At 41.3% G+C, this 16,684-nt stretch overlaps 1 pseudogene; it reads left to right on the top strand.

Annotated features, from left to right (window-relative positions):
• The first annotated feature begins 2,559 nt into the window (after nt 1–2,559).
• LOC129780803 (U4 spliceosomal RNA) lies at nt 2,560–2,688 on the top strand (annotated as a pseudogene).
• Nucleotides 2,689–16,684: the final 13,996 nt, after the last annotated feature.

Raw genomic sequence — 16,684 nt, 5'->3', positions numbered from 1 at the left:
CGGTCAACAAGTATACCACCGCGAGTTCTAACAACGTAATGCTGATAACCTCGACCGAAGATAAATCAAAAAAATCAACGCGAAAAAAAAGACGTAGAAATAAGACTACAACAAAAGGCATTTCTAAATCTTGGTTCAACATCTCACGTATATTGAAAATAATGATGTTGTTCGTAATGTCGTTCACGTTGATCAACGCTATATCCATAAAACCCGTTAACAAAGACGGTCTAATGTTCGACCACGAAGGAACGTGCTTATTACATAGAGGCATATGGCAAACGAATATACAAACCAACGTAGTGCCCGATGAAGACATTGAAGTAATTAACTCGATACGGAATAATGTGACAGTAGCGATGAAAGACATGGAGTTTGTCATCGAAGACTCTCTCCTAGAGCAAATTGCAACATCTGTTGAACGTTTATGCGATGATGCGATTGATGAGATCAAGCAGACAACGAGAACTAAACGAAGCAAAGGGTTCTTCGGTTTTTTGGCGGACTTAATATTTGGTAGCGACGATATGGAAAACGAGCTACAGGCAATGAGGGTTCATGAAGACGAAAAAATTCACCAAATATCGGAGTCAATGGTAAAAATGAATACCAAGGCGTCCAAAATGGGAGAACAGCTTAACGAGAGATACTATAAATTGTACAAAGACATGACTCAATTAAAACAATTATATTCTGCGGATAAGGTTCAAAGGTTACGAACAACGATGTTAGAAACCACGATATTGGCACGAGAAGTTATCGATGGAACATTGAATAGATATAGGAAAGTTCGAACGTTTCCTTTGTCCGTCGACGAACTAGCCCAAACCAGAAAAAACATTTCACAAGCGTTGCCGACTGGTTACATTGTCCTGGATCACCCATCAGCCGTAAAATACAACACGCGTGTAGTCAACGGCTCCCTCATAATTACCATGACGAGTGTTGTCATCAACAAAGTTGAGTTCGAGGTATTTAAGATAATACCGATCCCACGGGCTGAGAATGGCTCAATTATTGTAACAGAACATGATCGCATCGCGGTAGGCCACAACCAAGACTTCTTCTACCCATCGATCGAACTAACAAAACTGAATGATACGCATTTAATTACGGTTCAACCAGAACTGAGTAAGGAAGTGGATTGCGTAGCGGCTGTCATACTGCATATCGCAAGTACCCGCAAATGTGCAACAAAACTGTTAACCACGCCTTACGCTATGATGGAGACACTGTCCACTCCTAATACCGTTTTATACTATGCATCCGATACAAAGGCAATAGTTATACATTGCGACAACGTGGTAATGTCACCACCTTATGAGGCAGCAGTAGCCAGATTGCCGTATACAATCCAACAACAAAACGATACATGCAAGTTTAAATGGCATGAACAAGAAGATTGCAACATACTTCAAATCTAAATACCAGGTGGCCGATCACCTATTGGACGAATTCAATGACACCGTAAAAGATGTGGTGGAGCCGAAGCCCGATAATCCCTACGATAACAACGCTATGATAACCGTGTACAACAGTTTGGATCCCTTCCATCCGAAATCGAAGTATCTTTGGAGGAACGCCGCCCTTTTCGTAAGCATACTAATGATTATAATCGGGATCATTTATCTACGTTGCTGCAGACGAAGATGCTGCACCAGATCCAGAGCCACAGCAGGACCCGATGTCCATATCCGAATGGACAACCTATTGAACCGGCAACAATTAGAAGACACAGCGCTTTAAAACCAAGCATTGGAGGGACGTTCAATGAAGCAAGGCGGCATGCCGAAGAATTGAAGAGAAAAAGTGATTTAAAACTCTGTTAGACCATAAGTACACAAAATGTAAAATAGAAGAAAATAATTGAATATGAAATAATTGTAGTCAAAATGAGGAATCTGACAATGAATAAGAAATATAAGCAACAAAGGGTTGCATAAACTGACGAGAAGATATGTCGTCTAATGTAATAGTAAAAAAAAAAATATAATTTGTTCAGTGAAAGAAGCAATTAGGCGCCGTTGTATGGCTATTAAAGTACATAAAGTTGAAGACTCTTCTATGGATAGAAGAAGTATTGAATTTGAAAATTGAATACTCCTGCGAGAGTAAAATGAAGTGTAACACAAAGCTAAAATGAATAGGATTTGCATTGTAAATGAATCTGAAGGCAAAGTGGCTAATAAATTGTAACGAAGCAAAGAATGAATTTATAACACACCATGTATGAAGAATAAACGGAAGTCATCCGCTCATAGCAAACGAATTGCATTGTATAACTTCAGGTTAGGAAATTGAATGTAAGAAAAACATAATATTGAAAAGAGAATATAAGATGAAACAATTGCGAATTATACAGTAATAAAAGATACAGCATCAGAAGCATAGAAGAAAAAATTATTAGAAACAGATGCGGCGTAGCTCAATTGGTAAATCTGCCTTACGCGATTTACGAGGGCCGGTATGTCGCCGCACGGATCATGCCTTTAGAGCGTGATTCATGGCGAGAACGATAGAGCGGATGCTTAGATCGCGCTCTATCCTAAATACACAGAATAGCTTGCGCAGTGGCTTTATCGTAACTAATGAGGTTTTTCCGAAGTGCGATTATTGCTAGCTGAAAACCTAAATATCATAAAACTCCTCCGGCCAGCGATAACCCGCCGGGAAGGAGAACAAAACAAAAATAAGCAAAACGACGTAATGTGTTTACGATCAGAGCCTATCTCCGATCGTAAATACCGAAGGACGGGAGAAATCCCAAAAAGAGAGCACTATGGGTGCTATAAACGGAGCCTATCTCCGAGCTAGGACAATAAGTAATAAAACGGAGAGGAAAAGATAACACGCCTGCGAGCGTGTTAATAATCATCCCTCGTTCGCCCGTCTGGCTTAGAATAAATAATTGTAATTTTCTCTCTCTTATGCTACGCCCTTCTGGGGTAGATAAGAAGGCAATGTCTGTATATAAGAGAAAACTTGAACAGAATAAACGCACTCTCAACTGGACACTCTCAACCATACCACGGACGTAGGAGCGTCGTGGCGAAGTACCGAACCCCTCTTTTTTGTCATAAACGTATCACAACCCTGGACATCGCCCGAGCATCCTGGACACCATCGGGAGCACCCTGGACATCATCGCCGGCAGATCCCAGCGCAACAAGCGCTGGTAAGTATTGAACACCCCTCCTCCAAAGATCCGAAATTCCAACCACCCTTCCTCTCCCTTTTCCTTCCCTTGGCTCCGCCCGGCCAAACTCCCAAGTGACGCGGTACTACCGGATCGCACCAGTAGGCGCATACTCGTTATGCGCTCTACGTGATCTGGCCTACCACATAGCGTCCAGTAAAGGGCTTTCCCTTCGTGTCATCAGCACGATCTCGAACTGCAGCCACATTTGGTGGCTCCAGAGAGGATCTTTCCTCCAGCGTAATCAGCACGATACCCTGCAGCCACATTTGGTGGCTCCAGAGAGGATCTTTCCTCCAGCGTAATCAGCACGATACCCTGCAGCCACAATGTCTGTCATGGTACGATAGTACCTGTACAACGCTGTACTCTTACAACGCAAGTACAGCTGTATGTCTGTCCCTGGTATTATTAACTCAAGAGAAAGTCAATGAAAAGAATGTATACCAAATGTTTTGATTCGATTTGTTCATGCTACCCACCACTAACCATCTATGGCGCTGCGCACAGTACAACTGTAGCCATGTACAGCGGTAAAATAGGTCGGTACAGGTACAGCGATTGTACCGAGTTGCTTGCATGGTTCTAGCGCTGTACATGGTGACAGACATACAATTTTCGAAGTACAACGCTAGTACAGTTGTATGTCTGTCATAAGTATAATACATCATTTCAGAGCTTCAACTGCAACATTTCAAAGCTTCAAGTTTTGGAATATACAACGGACCCATTGTTATCTTGGTGTGTGTGAATGTAGCTTCCATTGGATTCCAAGTACTTTCCTGTGGGACCTTTCAATACAAAGTTATTTTTGTTTGAATGAAAAAGTGCTCCATCGTCTTTGACGATTAATAATTGTTGATGAACGCACTGAAAATGATGAACGCACTGCTAATCGATAGGCAGTTTTGAAAACTTCAATAAATTGTGTGCAAAGTTAGTTCGTTAATTCGACGAAAAACAAACGAAATTTTATTTATTTTTTTGACGTAGGACTACGTCTAACCGGAAGATATAGGGGGTGAAATGGAAATCTAGGCACTGAACAAGTAGGAAAAAATGCAAGATTTGGAACGCTTATAACTCGAGCATTTCTCAATAGATCGCAAAGGTTTTTGCATCAATTGATAGGAAATATATCTACGCATCTATCATAATGAATAACATTTCATTTTTCTTGAGATAAATAATTGAATAATTGTGAAATATCAAGCATTGTCCAAATACACTATGTGCCCATTTTTGATTGGTCCATTTTGTGCTCCTCAAATCGTACCGACCAAAACGGGCAACCAGAGCAGCAGCGAAATAGAATGAAGCACGATTGGAAAGGAAAAAGAAAAAAATGAGGGAAACATTGGTCGCAGTCTCACACATGCGTAATTCTCGAGCCAGCCATTCAGCTTAAAAATCCCCTCTCCGCTGCCGTAACGATCATTCTCATCCGAACCGTACACCACATCGTTTCGCATCACCTCACATCAACAAACCAACACAAGCAGCCATGGTTGGATATGGCAAAGGAGGAAAAGAGAAGGGAAAGGCAAAATCTCGCTCGAACCGTGGTGGTCTGCAATTTCCCGTAGGTGTATCCGCCAATTGCACCGGAAAAGGTAGCTAGGTCGAGCGCGTTAGTACCTGTGTACCAGTCCACCTAGCCGGCGTTATATAGTTTCGGCCGCCGGAGTGATCGAGTTAGCTGGCAAAGCTGCTCGCGACGATAAGAAAACCTGCGCTCGGAACATAACACATTCGGTTCGGCGGACATCAAGACAACAGGCAGTTGCAGCGAATGGCGAGTGACAAACGCAATCGCTAAACGGCATCAGGTAGCAGAAGAAAAAAGTTTGTTCTTTATACAAACTGCTTTGGTGGCAAATCCAGAACAAGACGGCATCGAAGGCGTTCGAAATGGTTTTTTTCAAAACCACGAGTACTAAGTTTTCTAAATTGGAACCATTCCATAAAACAAGGCGCTTTTCAGGGCCATTAAACCTTCCAAAAAAGAGTTTAGGAAATAAAGTTCAATGCTTTCTAAAACATTATCCAAAATAATAATAAAACACAAATTGATGTTTTCATAATTTGTTTGCCAGGATTTGATGAGTATGTGAATTTGGCAGTTGTTCTGAGCTTATTGATAGTTGGGGACTTTCCTGATTATTCAATTTTCACCAATTCTTAAATTGTTTCCAGATTGAAAGTACAGTAATCTACAATTAGTTCGACATTTAGCTAATTGGACGGACATGTAATGTGACTTATTTAGTTGGACATTTTTGTAAACATAGAGATCCAAATTATGATCCCACATTGAAAGTCGACACTGTACCACTGTCATCGCAAATGTTCAATTACAGGTTAAAATTACCTCCAACCCGACACTGAGTAGTGGTAATGCGACGTGTCATTGAATGTAATATACTGTAAAATATGTCACAAGCTGGATGGGAAGAAATTTTCCAACTGTGAAAGCTGTGGCGAGTGACAACAAATCGCTAAACAGGAAGGTTTAGTCGAACAAGATGGGGATATCGAGTGATAACAAAACAATAAACTCTTTAGACTTTTTGTGATCCTGAAAAGGATCCTTTTTAGTCTGTATGTGAATCCAACGAGCGAACAAATCGTAATGAATGTATTTTTTTTGCCATCGCTCCCTTTTAACGCTCATTCGTTCGTCTCGTTGGACCCGCCCCTTTGGCTGAGTCTGCCGATTTGTCTCTATCCTGTGAGTGTGTACCGCTAGAGTATAAAACACGCGGACCCCAAAAAAATATCTTATTTTCTTTCAAACCGTAAACCCGTGTGGTTGTACGGCATCGGCATCGTGTACTCAACAAAGGAGGAAAAGAGAAGGGAAAGGCAAAATCTCGCTCGAACCGTGGTGGTCTGCAATTTCCCGTAGGTGTATCCGCCAATTGCACCGGAAAAGGTAGCTAGGTCGAGCGCGTTAGTACCTGTGTACCAGTCCACCTAGCCGGCGTTATATAGTTTCGGCCGCCGGAGTGATCGAGTTAGCTGGCAAAGCTGCTCGCGACGATAAGAAAACCTGCGTTCGGAACATAACACATTCGGTTCGGCGGACATCAAGACAACAGGCAGTTGTAGCAAATGGCGAGTGGCAAACGCAATCGCAAATCGGCATCAGGTAGCAGAAGAAAAAAGTTTGTTCTTTATACAAACTGCTTTGGTGGCAAATCCAGAACAAGGCGGCATCGAAGGCGTTCGAAATGGTTTTTTTTCAAAACCACGAGTACTAAGTTTTCTAAATTGGAACCATTCCATAAAACAAAGCGCTTTTCAGGGCCATTAAACCTTCCAAAAAAGAGTTTAGGAAATAAAGTTCAATGCTTTTTAAAACATTATCCAAAATAATAATAAAACACAAATTGATGTTTTCATAATTTGTTTGCCAGGATTTGATGAGTAAAGTCTGCTTCATTTAATATTGGAACAAATTCTTTTGCTCATTGTGGCGCTCCTAGTGGACGGATTTGGAAACTTTTTTCACCCACGTGTCGGGAAATTCATTACCTTTCACCATGTATTTATGTCATAACACCAAACGATAGCATTTTGTAAACAACCGCCATGGAAGCCGAACGGAGAGATAAAATTGTGCACAGTTTTCTTGAAAATCCATTGTTGTCGGCATCTAAGCTAGCTAAACAGCTTAAAATGCCCAGAAATATCGTATGGCGTGTTATCAAGCAGTACAAGGAAACATTGACGACGGCTCGGAAGCCGCATTCGAAGCGTCGGAGTGGAACTGTCGACCGGAAACTGCGTGGGAAAGTCATCAGAGCCGTCAAGAGGAATCCCAATCTTTCAGTCCGCGATTTGGCCAATAAGTTCCAGGCCGCTCACAGTACGGTGCGACGAATTCGTCTCCGGGAAGGAATAAGGTCATTCCGAGCCAGCAAACAGCCAAATCGGACGCTGAAGCAGAAAAATGTGGCCAGAATCCGTGCTCGAAAGCTGTACGACCAAGTGCTGACCAAGTTCGACGGATGTATTCTGATGGACGATGAGACCTACGTGAAGGCGGACTTTGGGCAAATCCCAGGTCAAAAATTTTATTTGGCGACGGCTCGGGGGGATGTACCTGCAAAATTTAAGTTCGTGTTTGCGGATAAATTCGCCCGCAAGTACATGATTTGGCAGGGGATATGCAGTTGTTGACAGAAAACCAAAGTCTTTCTCACTGACAAGACAATGACATCAGAAGTCTACAAAAAAGAGTGCATACAGAAACGGATTCTGCCGTTTATTCGTGCCCACGACCGTCCAGTAATGTTTTGGCCGGACCTTGCAAGCTGCCATTACAGCAAAACGGTTATGGAATGGTACGCAACGAACGGGGTCAGCGTAATACCGAAGGACCTCAACCCCCCAAACTGCCCCCAGTTCCGGCCGATAGAGAAATACTGGGCAATCACGAAGCGGAGGCTTAAGGCAAAGGGAAAACTTGTTAGGAACATGACTCAAATGAAGAACTGGTGGAATCAAATCGCCAAAACGGTGGACGAAAATGGTGTGCGCCGCCTAATGTGCCGTATTACGGGAAAAGTACGAGAATTTCTTCGAAACAGCAATTAATATTTTTTTAAATTTTTTTTTATAAAAGAGTAAAGAAAATGCTACATTTGTATGAAAAACAAATTATGAATTCGTTAATAAATGACTGAACTACACGCAATTGTTTGTGTTCCAATATTAAATGAAGCAGACTTTATGTGAATTTGGCAGTTGTTCTGAGCTTATTGATAGTTGGGGACTTTCCTGATTATTCAATTTTCACCAATTCTTAAATTGTTTCCAGATTGAAAGTACAGTAATCTACAATTAATTCGACATTTAGCTAATTGGACGGACATGTAATGTGACTTATTTAGTTGGACATTTTTGTAAACATAGAGATCCAAATTATGATCCCACATTGAAAGTCGACACTGTACCACTGTCATCGCAAATGTTCAATTACAGGTTAAAATTACCTCCAATCCGGCACTGAGTGGTGGTAATGCGACGTGCCATTGAATGTAATTTACTGTAAAATATGTCACAAGCTGGATGGGGAGAAATTTTCCAACTGTGAAAGCTGTGGCGAGTGACAACAAATCGCTAAACAGGAAGGTTTAGCCAAACAAGATGGGAATATCGAGTGATAACAAAAACACAACACCAAAGGTTCTTTTCAGAACCATTAACATATTCATAAAGAGTAAACAGTAAACTAATCCATTTTTCAGGTAGATAGGTAGGTATTCACGTAGGTGAAGAAAATAAAACAATATATTTAAAATATATATTTAACAAAAGCTGTCCCCTTTGCATAGTCCTACGTCACTCCGGTTATGTCCCCGACATTACCCACCCGTCTTTTTTGCATCGATTTTAAAAAGTGCCATAAACTGTTTTTTCTATTTATTGTATAGTGTTAGTGTATAACGCATGAGCGTTGATTTTTCAAGTAATTTCAAAAATTACTTACAAATTTCGACTTCACACTCTGTATCTAATTTTTTTTGTCGAATGTTTTAAAAGTATGACATTATCTTTTTGGTGGGGGTTCCGATTCAGCTTCCGCTCCTTCGCTTCTAATTATTGAGGTTTGCGAAAATAGAAAGCGAACAACACATTCTTTGATGCATGGGAAATATCTCTGGAGATGTGTTCCTAAAAGCGATGCTCTTTTTTAATTAAGTAATTTTTGCAATACAGATTCACTACGGAAATATTTAAAACTCCCGTTCATTAGCACCTGGTGAAGAATGGTTTCGTAAAACGCTGCAATGGATGGGTTACATATTATTTGATCAAAAACATTTGATTGATCGCATCTCCATTTGCGAATCACTACATCAACACAATTGAAACACGTATCGTGTTTTGCTCCGGAAAAATCATACACTGTGTCTGATTGGATTGAAAAAGACGGGTGGGTAATGTCGGGGACATAACCCGAGTGACGTAGGACTATACACAGGGGACAGCTTTTGTTAAATATATATTTTAAATATATTGTTTTATTTTCTTCTCCTACGTGAATACCTACCTATCTACCTGAAAAATGGATTAGTTTACTGTTTACTCTTTATGAATATGTTGATGGTTCTGAAAAGAACCTTTGGTGTTGTGTTTTTGTTATCACTCGATATTCCCATCTTGTTCGGTTAAACCTTCCTGTTTAGCTATTGCGTTTGCCACTCGCCACAGCTTTCACAGTTGGAAAATTTATTCCCATCCAGCTTGTGACATGTTGTTCAGTAAATTACATTTAATGCGACGTGCCGGAGAAACACTTTGCCACTCACTGAAACTAATTGTTGCCTTGATGAGCGCCGAACCGAAGCTGCTCTGTTCTTGATGCGGGTTTTCTGATTGTCGTGAGCAGCTTTGCAAGCCAACTCGAGCACTCCGACGGCCGAAACTCTATAATCGCTGTTAGGTATACTGGTGCTCCGGCACCAATCCGTTCGGCCTAGTTACCCTTGCGGAGCAATCAGTGAATGCGACCAACAGGGAACTGGAGACCTGCACGGTTCGAGTGAGACTTTGCCTTTCCCTTAACTTGTCCTCCTTTGTTACGTCCACGATGCCGATGCCGTACAACCACACGGGTTTACGGTTTGAAAGAAAATAAGATATTTTTTGGGGTCCGCGTGTTTTATACTCTAGCGGTACACACTCACAGGATAGAGACAAATCGGTAGACTTAGCCAGAGGGACGAGTCCAACGAGGCGAACGAATGAGCGTTAAAAGGGAGCGCAAAAAAAATACATTCATTACGATTTCTTCGCTCGTTGGATTCACATGCAGGCTAAAAAGGGTCCTTTTCAGGATCACAAAATTATCTTCAATCTAAAAAGTTTATTGTTTTGTTATCACTCGATATCCTCATTTTGTTCGGCTAAACCTTCTTGTTTAGAGATTTGTTGCCACTCGCCACAGCTTTCACAGTTGGAAAATTTCTTCCCATCCAGCTTTGTCACATGTTGTACAGTAAATTACATTCAATGCGACGTGCCGAAGCGCCACTCAGTATCGCATTGGAGGCGATTTTAACCTGTAATTGAACATTTGCGATGACAGTGGTACAGTGTCGACTTTCAATGTGGGGTCATAATTTGGATCTCTATGTTTACAAAAACTTCCAACTAAATAAGTCGCATTACATGTCCGTCCAATTAGCTTAATGTCGAACTAATTGTAAATTACTGTACTTTCAATCTGGAAAAAAATTAAGAATTGGTGAAAATTGAATAATCAGGAAAGTCCCCAACTATCAATAAGCTCAGAACAACTGTCAAATTCACATACTCATCAGATCCTGGCAAACAAATTATGGAAAAATCAATTTGTGTTTTATTGACGTAGGACTACGTCTAACCGGAAGATATAGGGGGTGAAATGGAAATCTAGGCACTGAACAAGTAGGAAAAAATGCAAGATTTGGAACGCTTATAACTCGAGTATTTCTCAATAGATCGCAAAGGTTTTTGCATCAATTGATAGGAAATATATCTACGCATCTATCATAACGAATAACATTTCATTTTTCTTGAGATAAATAATTGAATAATTGTGAAATATCAAGCATTGTCAAAATGCACTATGTGCCCATTTTTGATTGGTCCATTTTGTGCTCCTCAAATCGTACCGACCAAAACGGGCAACCAGAGCAGCAGCGAAATAGAATGAAGCACGATTGGGAAGGAAAAAGAAAAAAATTAACGAAACATTGGTCGCAGTCTCACACATGCGTAACTCTCGAGCCAGCCAGTCAGCTTAAAAATCCCCGCTCCGCTGCCGTAACGATCATTCTCATTCAAACCGTACACCACATCGGTTCGCATCACAACACATCAACAAACCAACCCAAGCAGCCATGTCTGGACATGGTAAAGGAGGAAAAGTGAAGGGAAATCAAAATCCCGCTCGAACCGTGTTGATCTGGAGTTCCCCGCAAGGGTAGCTAGGCCGAGCGCGTTAGTACCAGTGCACCAGTCCACCTAGCCGGCGTTATATAGTTTCGGCCGCCGAAGTGATCGAGTTAGCTGGCAAAGCTGCTCGCGACGATAAGAAAACCCGCATTCGGAACAGAACACATTCGGTTCGGTGGACATCAAGACAACAGGCAGTTGCAGCGAGTGGCGAATGGCAAACGCAATCGCAAAACGGCATCAGGTAGCAGAAGGAAAAAGTTTGTTCTTTATACAAACTGCTTTGGTGGCAAATCCAGAACAAGGCGTCATCGAGGGCGTTCGAAATGGTTTTCTTCAATACCACGAGTACTAAGTTTTCTAAATTGGAACCATTCCATAAAACAAGGCGCTTTTCAGGGCCATTAAACCTTCCAAAAAAGAGTTTAGGAAATACAGTTCAATGCTTTCTAAAACATTATCCAAAATAATAATAAAACACAAATTGATTTTTCCATAATTTGTTTGCCAGGATCTGATGAGTATGTGAATTTGACAGTTGTTCTGAGCTTATTGATAGTTGGGGACTTTCCTGATTATTCAATTTTCACCAATTCTTAATTTTTTTCCAGATTGAAAGTACAGTAATTTACAATTAGTTCGACATTAAGCTAATTGGACGGACATGTAATGCGACTTATTTAGTTGGAAGTTTTTGTAAACATAGAGATCCAAATTATGACCCCACATTGAAAGTCGACACTGTACCACTGTCATCGCAAATGTTCAATTACAGGTTAAAATCGCCTCCAATGCGATACTGAGTGGCGCTTCGGCACGTCGCATTGAATGTAATTTACTGTACAACATGTGACAAAGCTGGATGGGAAGAAATTTTCCAACTGTGAAAGCTGTGGCGAGTGGCAACAAATCTCTAAACAAGAAGGTTCAGCCGAACAAAATGAGGATATCGAGTGATAACAAAACAATAAACTCTTTAGATTGAAGATAATTTTGTGATCCTGAAAAGGACCCTTTTTAGCCTGCATGTGAATCCAACGAGCGAAGAAATCGTAATGAATGTATTTTTTTTGCGCTCCCTTTTAACGCTCATTCGTTCGCCTCGTTGGACTCGTCCCTCTGGCTAAGTCTACCGATTTGTCTCTATCCTGTGAGTGTGTACCGCTAGAGTATAAAACACGCGGACCCCAAAAAATATCTTATTTTCTTTCAAACCGTAAACCCGTGTGGTTGTACGGCATCGGCATCGTGGACGTAACAAAGGAGGACAAGTTAAGGGAAAGGCAAAGTCTCACTCGAACCGTGCAGGTCTCCAGTTCCCTGTTGGTCGCATTCACTGATTGCTCCGCAAGGGTAACTAGGCCGAACGGATTGGTGCCGGAGCACCAGTATACCTAACAGCGATTATAGAGTTTCGGCCGTCGGAGTGCTCGAGTTGGCTTGCAAAGCTGCTCACGACAATCAGAAAACCCGCATCAAGAACAGAGCAGCTTCGGTTCGGCGCTCATCAAGGCAACAATTAGTTTCAGTGAGTGGCAAAGTGTTTCTCCGGCACGTCGCATTGAATGTAATTTACTGAACAATATGTCACAAGCTGGATGGGAATAAATTTTCCAACTGTGAAAGCTGTGGCGAGTGGCAAACGCAATAGCTAAACAGGAAGGTTTAACCGAACAAGATGGGAATATCGAGTGATAACAAAAACACAACACCAAAGGTTCTTTTCAGAACCATCAACATATTCATAAAGAGTAAACAGTAAACTAATCCATTTTTCAGGTAGATAGGTAGGTATTCACGTAGGAGAAGAAAATAAAACAATATATTTAAAATATATATTTAACAAAAGCTGTCCCCTGTGTATAGTCCTACGTCACTCGGGTTATGTCCCCGACATTACCCACCCGTCTTTTATTATTTTGGATAATGTTTTAGAAAGCATTGAACTGTATTTCCTAAACTCTTTTTTGGAAGGTTTAATGGCCCTGAAAAGCGCCTTGTTTTATGGAATGGTTCCAATTTAGAAAACTTAGTACTCGTGGTATTGAAGAAAACCATTTCGAACGCCCTCGATGACGCCTTGTTCTGGATTTGCCACCAAAGCAGTTTGTATAAAGAACAAACTTTTTTCTTCTGCTACCTGATGCCGTTTTGCGATTGCGTTTGCCATTCGCCACTCGCTGCAACTGCCTGTTGTCTTGATGTCCACCGAACCGAATGTGTTCTGTTCCGAATGCGGGTTTTCTTATCGTCGCGAGCAGCTTTGCCAGCTAACTCGATCACTTCGGCGGCCGAAACTATATAACGCCGGCTAGGTGGACTGGTGCACTGGTACTAACGCGCTCGGCCTAGCTACCCTTGCGGGGAACTCCAGATCAACACGGTTCGAGCGGGATTTTGATTTCCCTTCACTTTTCCTCCTTTACCATGTCCAGACATGGCTGCTTGGGTTGGTTTGTTGATGTGTTGTGATGCGAACCGATGTGGTGTACGGTTTGAATGAGAATGATCGTTACGGCAGCGGAGCGGGGATTTTTAAGCTGACTGGCTGGCTCGAGAGTTACGCATGTGTGAGACTGCGACCAATGTTTCGTTAATTTTTTTCTTTTTCCTTCCCAATCGTGCTTCATTCTATTTCGCTGCTGCTCTGGTTGCCCGTTTTGGTCGGTACGATTTGAGGAGCACAAAATGGACCAATCAAAAATGGGCACATAGTGCATTTTGACAATGCTTGATATTTCACAATTATTCAATTATTTATCTCAAGAAAAATGAAATGTTATTCGTTATGATAGATGCGTAGATATATTTCCTATCAATTGATGCAAAAACCTTTGCGATCTATTGAGAAATACTCGAGTTATAAGCGTTCCAAATCTTGCATTTTTTCCTACTTGTTCAGTGCCTAGATTTCCATTTCACCCCCTATATCTTCCGGTTAGACGTAGTCCTACGTCAAAAAAAACTGTATTACGAGCTTCTACTCTCCCAGATGGAACCCCTATCTTACACCCCTGCTCGGAAAATGCCAACATCTCAATTGGTAGTTGTCACTAGAAACTGTTGAAGTGCCTAAATCTCACCTTTCAGCGGAGTTCGAAAACTGTCCAAGTGCCTACATGGCACCTGAACACTTCTGATGCGAGTTTAAGGTCAGAATTATCCAATATAATAGGGGTCGAATTCCTCCAGGACAATGTCAAACCTAATGTCTGTTTGAGAATTCGGCAAACATTTTTTGTAGTTTTGCTGGGACTCTACCGCCGTATTCACCAGATATTCCTTCCTTAGATTAACACTTGTTCAGGATCTTGTAAGAACTGTTTAACGAAGCTGTACAGAAAACATTGATTAATGAAATCATCAATCACGGTGATACTGCAGGTGTTTAGTTTTGACTAGGTTCATCGTAGCTGCCATGCACTACCCAACCAAGTTTTGTGTGCTCAGAAGAGAAAATATTCTGAATTAATACATTAATCTTGATAGCTATGATGAATCTTCGGATCTACTAAGTGGACGGCGTCGGAAATCAGGCACTGACTAACATCTATGAGTTCGAGCGGGAATTTACCCGCAAAGCGAATTGAAAACTCAAAGAACTCAGCAAACTTGCGTCGGCTTTTGATAAAAATGTGTGAGATTCGATCCATGAGTAACATTTTCATATAGACTACAGCAGACAAAAAAAATTATAGGAGGTTGTGTCCAAGATACGACCGCATTGTTGACGTAGAACTACGCTGTTATTTTATATAAGTCGCTTGTTTATACCTTCGAATATTATTCTATAATTCTGTGAAATTTTAGAAACAACTGCTTAATAGAATAATCTCTGAAATGATTTTTGACGTAGAACTACGTCTTTCATTAAGGGTGCCAAATCAGAAAACAGGTCACGTTTTTATGAAATAAAGTTAACGTTAATAACTATTTTTGCCGCAAAAGGATTTTGGCGATTTGCATACTAAACGAATCGGAAATTCCGTAAGATTTGTTTAATATGCTATACATTAGAATTCCCTGGTTTGTAAATGGTTAAAAATCATGAAAACTTTTAGCGTTTTCATTTTCCCATTGATTTGCTTGTACATTTGTGTGCTTTCCCGAACAGAGCAGTCAGTAACGAGCAACTTATCGACGGCCAACGGAGGGGAAGTCGTAGGATTTCAAGTCTCCGTGAACAAAGAAAAAGTAGAAGAATGAAGGGGAATTTTTGCTTAGAGTACAAACAGTGGATCTCGCTGAGGCAAATTTTCATTCGGCATCGGACTGTTGAGCAATCCAGTTCACTTTGCTTTCGCTGCGCTTCGATCTAAGATTGGACCCCACCAGTGGTAATCCAACTTGGATATCGTCGTGTGGTTTTTTCAGTTCGTTTTTGGCGTTATTCGTATCGTGTGTTTTTCTTTCCGCGTCATAAATTGGACACTTCGCGTAGTCTGTGATGAGCAAGAAGAAGAGGAAGGCAGGCTCGAGCCCTGCAAAAACACGAACGCATTGCCAGGGGCAATAAAATTTCGAGGTAAGCGTCATCTAATGATGCACGCGATGTTGGTGCAGTGAAAAGCACCCGCACTGAACGAGCCTTCGCGAGTGTGACACCGCATCGAACAACAGCGAAGTAGGCGATTTCGACGCGTCGGCCGAACATGTAAACGCCGTTACCCAGGCAGCAACCAAATCAAGCTCTCCCGCTGGTCGCTCTTGACAAACTCATCAGCGAATTCGCATCGAAGGGTGTTACAGCAGGGTACAAGCTGTGTGGCATAATTCAGTCTTTTTCCAAGCAGTTAACATTGTTTGTTTTCTGTCATTATAAGGGCTTCGTTGGTGCCTTTAAGGATGCATCAATGCATTAAACTGACGTTATGGCGAAGCAGACGTTAAGATTGTGCGCCAAAGCGTTATAGAATGATATCCGAAGATATAAACAAGTGACTTATATAAAATAACAGCGTAGTTCTACGTCAACAATGCGGTCGTATCTTGGACACAACCTCCTGTAATTTTTTCATTGTAGAATCAGTTGACGATAATTGATTGATGATTCATTCTTGCCCTCGCAAAACAATCGTATGTCGCAATTTATTTCATGTCAATGCATTGAAAATTTACCTCGAAGGCTATTCCGGTGGCCTTTTTCGAAATTGACATAGACTCGACTTCAGTCGATTATATACATATTGCACCAGCACCATTATTCCATATCTCATAACTACATCAATATATCTTTGGCACCGCATGTAAACAACAACAATCACAACACTTGCAAGTATCAAATATCATGCTACATGTTTTTTAGTATTGCCTCAAAGGAATCGCACCTCTAGATATCGTTCGTACAAACAAGCGCCAAACAAGCGTTCACCATAGCATGCATACAGAGCCATACATTGGTGGCTTGAAACTACTAGCATTATAAACATTTCTCATCATTTTGCGCTATTCTCAAAAGAAACGCTTCTGTTAATATTACTGGCCTCGAAAAGAGTTGCATTACTTTCACATGCTCGAGAGAAGCGCAGCTGTCACCCT

This window comes from Toxorhynchites rutilus, chromosome 3 (genome assembly GCF_029784135.1).
Source record: "Toxorhynchites rutilus septentrionalis strain SRP chromosome 3, ASM2978413v1, whole genome shotgun sequence".
NCBI lineage: Eukaryota > Metazoa > Arthropoda > Insecta > Diptera > Culicidae > Toxorhynchites > Toxorhynchites rutilus.
This window is presented reverse-complemented; position numbering and strand designations above follow the sequence as displayed.